The 10,651-nt window shown below is 31.4% G+C and overlaps 2 long non-coding RNA genes across 2 annotated transcripts; both read right to left on the minus strand.

The window, feature by feature from the left end:
* Positions 1-3,194: 3,194 nt before the first annotated feature.
* On the minus strand, positions 3,195-6,339 carry LOC107930768 (uncharacterized). Its single transcript, XR_001693061.2, has 3 exons — positions 6,060-6,339; positions 5,683-5,765; positions 3,195-3,583 (listed from the first exon to the last, which is right to left on the minus strand). It is a non-coding gene; the product is annotated as an uncharacterized lncRNA (long non-coding RNA).
* A 1,349-nt stretch (positions 6,340-7,688) lies between these two features.
* Positions 7,689-9,619, minus strand: LOC121212410 (uncharacterized). The gene is made up of 2 exons (XR_005907527.1): positions 9,061-9,619; positions 7,689-7,900 (listed from the first exon to the last, which is right to left on the minus strand). It is a non-coding gene; the product is annotated as an uncharacterized lncRNA (long non-coding RNA).
* Between the last annotated feature and the right edge of the window lie 1,032 nt (positions 9,620-10,651).

The raw sequence follows: 10,651 nt of genomic DNA on the forward strand, positions 1-10,651 counted from the left end.
ACGACTTAAATCCTGTCGAGCGTGTCAAAGTAAGTAGAAACAGTCATGGTCAGCCTGTTGGATCTGAAGCTCAACTTTTAGCAAGCTATTTGAGCATTATATCACGAAATGCCAATATGTTGCCCATCAACTACGAATCATGGCATCACATGCCTGATAGCAACAAAAATCAGGCTCTTGATAATATTAAGGTAACAAAACGTTAAAGTAATTTATAATACTTCGATTTAACTTTCATTTATATTTACATTTTAAACTTGTGTTTTTTTATGAGAAATTTGCTTTAGAGGTCTCCGATAACTATATCAAGAAGGCATTGGGTAAAAAATAGAGAGACCATAAAAGCAATTTGAAAAATTATATTCTAAGAAAGACATAAGCCTCGAGGAAATATTGAGAAATGTCCCGCCGGGAATGCTGAGGTACCAATGGAAAGATGCGGTTAGATTCTGGAATTCAAAGAAATGAGAGGTATTACGTATTTCCAAACTCTTATATATAGTGTTTACTATATACGTAATAATAATTTCATTATGTAGAACCGTGAGCGAGTTGGAACAAGCAGCAGGTAAAAATAAAAATTTACGCATACGGCAAGGTCGAGAAGTTTTGCTTCTGTAGCTGAGGCTGAGGTATTATGAATTTATTAATTCTGTTAAATATTAATGACTTTTTACTATTAAATAATATTTTTATTACTATATTGTAGAAAATCTCGTCAGGTCAAAAAGTTGAACGCCTTCAATTTTTTGAAATCACGCATAAGAAGAAAGATGGATCTCCTATGACATCTGAAACTGGAGAAATTATGGTATATTTACTTAATAAAATTTGATTTATTACAAATATTTATAATGTTTAATTATAATGGTTTAATTCGTCGTTAGTAGTTTTAAATAATGTTAAGTTATGTTGTATTCCTTTTTATTATATATTTTATTTTTAACTCTTTGATTGATTTATTAGGAGAAACTAAAGGAGAAGAAGGCAGAGTACGAAGCGATTGCTTCGACTAATAGTTCTGTTAATCTTGAGAACATTGATAACAGAATTATCACTGAAGTTCTGGGTCCTGAAAGGTACGGTCGAGTTTGATTTCAAGGATCTGGTGTTACCCCGACCCAATATTTTGGATTCGGCTCCCAGCAATACATGCCTTCCAGGAGTCAAGCTCAAGCTGAAGTTCAGAGGTTAAGGGACTAGATAGCTCAAATGCAAGCGAGCACAGTTGAGTAAATTGTCGAGGTCCAAAGAAAATATGAAGAACTCTAGAAACAACTTAGAGCGGAGGCAGCAGAGAGGGAGGCAGAAGCAACAGAGAGAGAGGCAGAGGCAGCAGCGATAGCAGCAGAGTAGAGCAAAAAATACGATGAGCTCCAGTTACAACTTCAACAAATGATGCAGATGTTTTAGTTGTAAGAATGTTTTTAAAATTGTCACATTTAACATTATTGTAAGAATATTTCTTAATTTATTAATTTACATCATAGATCTTTCGTTGAATTTGAAGTATCATTTAGATTTAATATTTTTTATTGTATTTTTATGCTACATTTGCTGTTTTTGGTTGGATTTAATGCAGGAAGGGTTTGATATTGGTAAAAAATGTACATTTTAAATCTACCAAAATTAACAAACGCCGCTAAAAGTAACGCAACTAAAAGCCATGACTTTTAGCGGCGCTTTCCCAACAAACGTCGCTAAAAGCCATGACTTTTAGTGACGCTTTCCTCACAAACGCCACTAAAAGTCTTGATCTTTTGTGGCATTTTTTTTAAATAAATGCCGTAAAATTTGGCAGCAATTCCTATAGCGATATTTTTTATGACGCTTTTGAAAACTTCGCTAATAGTTTTTGCTGTGCTTAAAAGCACCGCTAAAGGCTAAAAAAAGCCACTAAAAGTCTATTTTCTTGTAGTGTAAAGTTGTAATTCAACAAGTTTAGTACAATACATAAAGAAAATTCAAACAACACCAAAGTTTCGTAAACTAGATACATGAAATAACATAAAAAAATTAACCTTCTACTATGTTTTAATAAACGTAACTAATTTTTAGATGCTTTTAATTCATAGAAAATTTGATTGGCTAATTCCATCCTCGAAGTAGCCCATGTATCTGATGGATGAATATTTACGATATTCGGTTCATCGTCATCTATTACATTACTATCTAGTCCTTCTCCCAACTCCGCTTCAATAGGACCAAGACTCATATAGCTTCGAATAAAATTATGGAGCAAACAACATACAACACTGATTCTATTATGCACCATCACAAGATAGAGTAATGGACTCCTAAGTATTCCATATCTAAGTTTTAATAACCCAAAGCATATTTCAATAACATTGCGCGCTAAAGCATGTTTCATATTGAAAAATTCTTCTGAAGTACTTGGTTGGTAACCCTGACGCCACTCATTCAAATGATATATTTTTCCTCTAAAAGGCGTGAGAAATTCCTCACAATTTATGTAACCAACATCAACTAGATAATAGTAACTTATAAAAAAAACTATTTATCAAGGTTAACTTTCCCAAAAAAGTTTGATCTTAAAAATTAATTCAAAGTCCTCCAATTCTACACTTTACCATGAGAAACTTTTAGTCTGTGTCTCCTACTAATGACATCTCGAAGAACCCATCCATCAGAAACAGAACTTCTCAATCAGGAAGAACATAAACAAAATGCATATTAGGTTTACAAACACCTAACATATTTGTTGTTATGTCACCTTTTTGCGTTCGATATCTAGGTTTATCAACTATTAGAACCCTAATCTTGATATGGGTTTCATCTAAAGCACCTAAGCAATTTTATATCACATTTATAAAACCTCAAGTTAGGTTATTATATTTAAATCTAAATCAAATAAATTATGTATAAGTTATATATGAAAGTCACTCCAATACCTTGAACCATCTCCACATTAGGTTTGTAGAATTAGCTGTAATTGGCTCTACCTTTTTAAATAGCATATCTTGCAAGCGTATGAAAACATTTAAAATATTGTGAAATGATCTGCTAATGGTTTCCCCGGACCTATTAAAGTGATATTTGATAACTCGATTTTTAAGGTGATAAGAAATAATATGTAAAAACATGGCCACTTGTTCATCAACAAGCATGTTCCTTGACGACTTCAATCCCCCTAAAGCTTGTAACATCTCACATAGTTTAAAAAATTTAACTCTATTCATCCTAACTTGTTCAATATAGGTCTCGTCACTAGCATATACAAGTTTTTTCACATAATCGCATTTTGCATAAAAATCTAAAATATATGATTTAATCATTGGTCTATAAGTATGTAGGCTATGGATGACACCTAATGTAACTAAGAACCAACTTGCAAATGTACACATTTGCAACCATACTGTCAATGCAAGATCAATTATTTTATGCCTCACTTTGTACTATTAAAGGCGATCGAGCCATTAGTACAATACTAATATCAATAAAAAAAAAAATCAAAAAATTTAATTACAAAAGAACTTACAGTGATTCAGTGAATACAAGAGGCTCAGCTATTGGTGGAGGAAACAATCAATCAAGCTAAAGAATAAGAGGAAGCAATAACACACTACAAAAGAAAAATGAACAATACATATTAAGAATCTTTGTAGGACATAGATAGAAATTACAAATATATTTACAAGTGTAATACCTAAAATTAATTTCTTTATTAAATTTCATTCAACAAAGCTGACTCTTTGTTTAGCACATAATAATATCTTGAACAAAATTTTACATATTTTATTTACGTGTTACATTTTAAAATTTAAAGGGTTGTAGGCTCTTATAATTGTTTACTTCCATTTATTTGTTATAGTTACATGTATGAATTCTTTTCGGTTCAGTATTTGTATTATTAGATCAAAGTGACTATATCGTCAAATTTGAGATAGAATATGGACTGAAATTATAATTTGTTAATAATACACACCTATATTTATATATGTAAATTATTTTTTATTCAGAAAAACTAGTTAGGAAAGGCCGAGCAGATTTTCAGACACTACAAATCCAATAGTAGGTAAAAACTCCAATCATGGGTCAATAGCTCCTACATGACTAAATCATCAAGAGACAAGACAAGTTGACTATTTAACAAAATGAAAACTAGAGATATCTTCCTAGCTAAAGAACCTACCACAGATGGTCCATTGTCATTTTTCATTCACACAGTATGATATAATTTTATTTTTGCATAAGAAGGTGACATTAAAGCACAATTTCCCAAATCTAAAACATTGTTTAGAATGTGCCATAAACATCAAAGGTTCTTCCGTGAGAAAGCACCCACTAGCTCTAGTTAAAGCCTGAAATTGTTAACTATTTGAAAACAACCAAATCACTCTCACCAGCATCAGAACTTCTTAGTGAAAAGCACATTAAAGAATAAAGCCAGAGACTCTATTTCCCACTAATTCAAACATATGTTTCAACATTTTGCATTTTAGAAAAAAAAAACCAGCTTTTCTTGTTCATTCACCAAACACAGTTTCCAAGAAAAAAAAGTATAAAACAAAAGCAGTTTTTCAAAAATAAAATTTCAAACAAAAAATAGCCTTAATATTGGTAGACTATAAATAAAATAAATAGAAGGCAAAATGATTGGCAAGTGCATTAGAACAAAGTTGAAACATAAAAACTATTGAAGTGATAAAAAAACCACATCTATTAAATTCTAAGTATCTAAGGCACATAAATATAACATGGCCTCTCTACCTATTGCTATTTGGATTTAGGTTGGATGCCCATCTTAATATTAAACATGGATAGCATACCTCTGTCCATAAAAGAGAAAAGAAAAGGAAAGTCACTGAGAAAATTTACACATAAAAAACAAAGACAACATATAAAAATGATGGTGTCTATCATATCATTATGGTGCTTAAACATAAAAATATAGAGATGAAGATAGCAATGTCAATAGCTAGAACAATAGAACTTCATCAGCATTAAAACCAGTACTATTCAACTAAAAGTAAAACAATAAATCTTTGTATGCACAAAAAAAATTGGCATATGCATAAAAAAAGTTAAAACATAAGAACTCTTAAATGGTGGAAAAAAAAAGATGATAAATTAGGGGTATCTTTGCCACATAAATATAAAAAAAGGCCTCCCAAACAAATGCTAATCAGTTTTAGGGTGGATGCCTACAATTGGGGGTATCTATCCCTGTTCATTAGTCCTTCTGTGAAAGACCTATTATGCCTACAATACAAAATTCATGTCACATGACAAATCCAGTATGACTACATGTGAAGTTTTATGTCAAGTGATAGGTCCATTGTCCTCATACATGAGGGGGAGTAATGAATTGGTCATCCAATGAAATCTAACATATATCAAATTGGGGTATCTTAGGCAAATAAACATAATAATAGCCTTTCCACCTATTGCCAATTCGTTTTAGGATGGATGTTCGTCTTAACAATTAACAAGAACTAGCCACAGTATTATGACATATTCCAACACACAAAATAAAAAAATAAAAAAATAACCTTGTGCTTGGGTAAGCCTTTCACAAAATTGAAAACACATCAAGAAACATCACTAGTAAGCCAGTACCCATATATAACAATTCAAACTTGGCCCCAACGAAGATGTGCATTCCAATAAAAGAATATATTAGAAAATGGGTGAAATTTTTAAAGGCACATCGATGCTTACCAACTTAAACTTAGACTCCGTCGAATGCTTTTCGTGAATTGGAAACAAGTTAGGATGCAATTCCCATACTTTCTTTCTATAAGCTGCTTTAATTTAAAATTTCAAATTAAAATCCATAAAAGAAATTAATAAAATATACAACTTCATAAACAAAGAAGAAAAATTGAGAATTTTGTTAGACTGACAAATTTGAAGAAAGTAACCAAGGCCACAATCTCCAAAAGGAAAACAACTCGAATTTATTAATTTCAATCTAAGTCAACAACCAAAAACAATGAGATATACAAAAAACCCTAAAACAATCAAAGTTAAGAGCAAAATGAAATAAAAAAATAAAAAAAAAAACTGAATAAAATTTGAAAAAGAAAGAAAAAAACCTGAGAATGAGTAAGGCGAAAATGAAAGGATAACTGGATTTCAGTATTCCTTTGAGCAGATATGTCAGTTTCAAAGACAAAACAACTTAATGGGAGAATAATTCGAAGCCCTAACTTTTGGACTTAGAAAAAACAAAACAACAGATTTGATGATATCGACTGAGGAAGGTGGGTGAGAGAGAGGATGTCAAGTTGAGGGGGGAGGGGGCTGTTTCAGAAATGTTAGGGGCAAAAAATGAAAATGGGAAAAAATTTACTCCTCATGCACTGAATCACCGTTCAGGGCACGTTTGGTTCGCTCTATTCGATTAGAGGTGTATTGGATTAGAGGTGTATTAGATTAGAGGTGTAATAGCAAATCAACTGTTTGGTTGAATGTAATGGAATAGAGGCGTAATAGTAATCTTGTGTTTGGTTGAATGGAATAGAGGTGTAATAGCATAATGGAAAAAACTAAAATGACTAGAATACCCTTACCATAAATTTGTTTTGGTAAATGATTATTGTTATTGTTATTTAAATTTTAATAAGATTATTAATATCAATAATAAATAATTTAATCATATTTAAACATAATTATTATTAAATATATTATAATTAAAATATATAATTTAATAAAATTCTTAATAATCAATATTCTTATATGAATTTACTCAAATCATAATATATGATACTATAAAATATAAATTAACATAATTATTATTAAATATATTATAATTAAAATATATAATTTAATAATATTATTAATAATCAATATTCTTATATGAATTTACTTAAATCATAATATATGATACTATAAAATATAATTTAACATAATTATTATTAAATATAATTTAATAAAATTCTTAACATTAAATATTCTTATATGAATTTAATAAAATCATAATATATGATACTATAAAATATAATTTAACATAATTATTATTAAATATAATTTAATAAAAATATATAATTTAATAAAATTCTTAACATTAAATATTCTTATATGAATTTAATAAAATCATAATATATAATACTATATAATATAATTTAAAATAATTATTATTAAATATAATTTAATAAAAATATATAATTTAATAAAATTCTTAATATTAAATATTCTTATATGAATTTAATAAAATCATAATATAAAATACTATATAATATAGATTAATAATGTAGATACTTGCTAAGAAAACATGGATTAAACAAATGTCAAGCATAGGCTTCTTCCAAAAAAATTTTTCTATGAACAATCACATAGGCATAAAGCAACCATGGTAAACTATAAAAAAAAAAAAGATCTATATGTTATCAAGCAGCAAATCTGTGTTTGTAACTTCTAATATATAAGTTCTGCATGCATATTCAAGAAAAACAACTAGTATACAAATCACTTACCATACAAAAGTTAAACTATAAAGCAGTAAACAAAGTGACATTAAAGTGAACTTGAAACAACCAACACTGACTCATAAAACAGATTCTTAAGCCTTAGCAACAGCTTTCTAGTGACATTTACATGCAATCGCAGGCTTTGAGAAATGATGTAGACTAGGGTCATTTTCTCATTTACAAACATTATGGACAAACATTGCAAGTATTGACAGGTTTTCTATCCACACTTTATTTCATCAAAAACATTGCAAGTATCTCTTCATCAGTCGAGTACAAATTATCAAAATCTGACTCGAACTCTTCATCATCCACATCGTCTCGTGGTTGCACCTCCAATTCATCCATCAATTCATCATCGGTCTCCTCATGCTTCCCAGCTAACTTTCTACGCAAAATGGCCTCAAGAACTGAAGGGAGTGCCTCTTCATCCCCTTCAAAGTACTTCTTGATTCGGGTTTTCAGCTCTGGCACCAAATAACTAAGTTAAACAACATAACAAAAAAACAAACTATCATGATTTATCCAAACAAATATATACATATATTATGATTTAGTTTCCCTTCCTTTCTCAACAACCAAACAAATAATTTCCAAATAAAAAAAAGTAAATTCCAGCAAAGAAGAAGCAAAGATTAAAAAAAAATAATTTCATCTTATTCAACTCTTGGAAGAAATCATATAAAATTTAGTTTTAGCCTTAAGTTCTACACCAGTAGCATCAGTTGACACATTATACACATAGGCAAATTCAAAATACTAAGAAAGAGCTAAACATTGTAGTAACCGATTAACTTTCTGATATATTAATGAGTCATCCATTTCAACATCACCAACTACACATATAAATAAGAGTACCATAGAGTCGCATTTGCAAGCTATGCTACTCGTACTCGAGTATGTTCAGTTTTTTAAGTTTTTTGAGACATCTTCAAACTCGTATCCGGAGATATACCAAAAAAAGGCCAGCCATGAATACTTCAGGAAAAGAAATAAAAGTTGCAAGTCTAGAATTCCAAGCAACTACTGTTCTAGATGAAAAGGGCATATCAAAGCTCCTTTTCAAAAGCATAGGCAATTTTCCAACTGATGACAGCAAACTAATTCTAGAATAAGAGCTAAACTATATACATATATAACTCAAATATATGTGCTACAATGAAAAACAATCGGCTTCATCACCATTCTCAACATGGTCTACTGTGTTATTAATTTTATGAATTTAAGCAATGAGAAATGCTACCAGAGACACCGATCACCTCTCCTTAGGTAATGCCAATTTTTTATCTTTAGCTACAACATTCGGAGCAAACAGCAACATATATGAACATCATATTTGAAATGAATGGATGGTCCACTAGAAGGCAAGTTATAATAGTAGTCCTATGTCCTACCAACTGTATTGATGCAAGTAATATCAATGCTATTAACTAATTTAAGGGAGGCATCCAACAACAGAAGGCGAAGTTGGTCCATCCAAAGAAAAGACAAAAAGAAGCTGGAGTCCAAACACCATAGTTGAAGCAGGAAAATCATCTAAACAAAAGGCTTTGCATGTCCAGAACCAGAATGCAGGCATATTATAGCCTTGTGACAAGTATTATAACAAAAAAAATAACAGCCAAACCTCTTGTCCAGCACCAGTTGAAATGATTGAAGTCGGTGAGAAATCTTCCAATTCAGCAGCCTTTTCTCTTGCAAGAGCAACAACACTTTCAGGAAAATTGGCAAATTCTACCACATGAATACCAAAACTTTCAGGATAAACAGGTATATTTCAGAAGCTATAAATCATGAATAAAGCCTTAGTGCAACACATAAAGCAAATAACCTATCAAATAATTACAGTTCTTCACAGCTTGCAGACCTTAGCAGCAATAAGTCCACTGATTTGAGCCATATCACAAAGTAAAACAGCACCACACTTATCCGCAATCTGTCGAAACCTTCCGTAATCCCATTCCCTCGAATACGAACTACCACCACAAATCAATATCTTAGGCCTAAAATCAAGCGCCCTCTATTCCAACTTCTCATAATTTATATACCCAGTTTGTGGATTCACTTTATATGGCAAACTCTCAAAGAAAATTGAAGCAGAAGATACTTTTCTACCATGTGGGGTATAATACCCATGACTAGTATTCCCTCCTGATGGAGTATCCAATCCCATGATCCTATCTCCGGGCAATAGTAACCCAGTATAAACTGCGGCGAAGATGAAACTAACTCTAAAGAGAACGTTGATGAAGTGTCAGCCGATTGAGATAACAAATCCATGGAACAAAATCTTGCATTCAAACAAAACCTGAACGAAAAAAACGAATAAATAAGAGAAAAATTAAAACAGAGAAAGCCGAAGGCAATGTTGAAGCAAAGATTCATACCTGAAATCGGCCTCCGATGAAACAATGTTGAGGATTTGTTATGAAAGCAGAAGAAATAAGGATAGATCTGCAATGCCGATGGAAGAAGAAGCAGAAATCTATGAGGGCAGAAAAAGGAAACGAAAATAAGAAATGGGGTAAGGATTCTCTAATCGACGCTGGATGGGGGGAATAGCTATTACGGGACCGGGTGTATTAGGGAAGGAACAGATTTGGGACGTAATGGTAATACAACCAACCAAACAACAGATTAAATGGGGATTATGTGGGGCCCATCGATTAGGGGTGTATTAGCTATGCCAATACACCCAACCAAACATGCTGTCAGTGTTGAAGAAAGGGAATAACTATGCTGGCTTTTCCTAGAATAACACCCTATTCCATGCGGACTGTAATAGATATTACAGTCAACCAAACTAATATTTGGTCGTTGGCCCACCGAATTGGGCTAGAATCAATTCATAAGCCCTCCAATCAAACATGTTGTTAGTGATCCTCCAAAGTTTTCTAATGTATCAAATAACCCAAACATGACGATTACTGACTTCAATCCCACCTTTGAAGAATTGAAATGAGTGGTAGTGGTTTTATATAAGAATGTTTTAGATCCTAGGAAACATTCGGCCGTAATTTTTAAGGAATATCATATTTCCAAAAAAAGGTCAATTAATGGGGGACGTAAAAGATGGTGGGGTTAAAAATGAAAAGCTTATTCCCAAATCATGGGGTTTAAGCGACAAAGGTGAAACAAATCATAGTAGTAAAAAGCTTAATCGGATCATTTGTAACTGTAGATATAATTTTAAATTAGTTGGTTCTGCTCGTGTTCTG

The sequence above is a fragment of the Gossypium hirsutum genome, chromosome A13 (genome assembly GCF_007990345.1).
Source record: "Gossypium hirsutum isolate 1008001.06 chromosome A13, Gossypium_hirsutum_v2.1, whole genome shotgun sequence".
Lineage (NCBI taxonomy): Eukaryota > Viridiplantae > Streptophyta > Magnoliopsida > Malvales > Malvaceae > Gossypium > Gossypium hirsutum.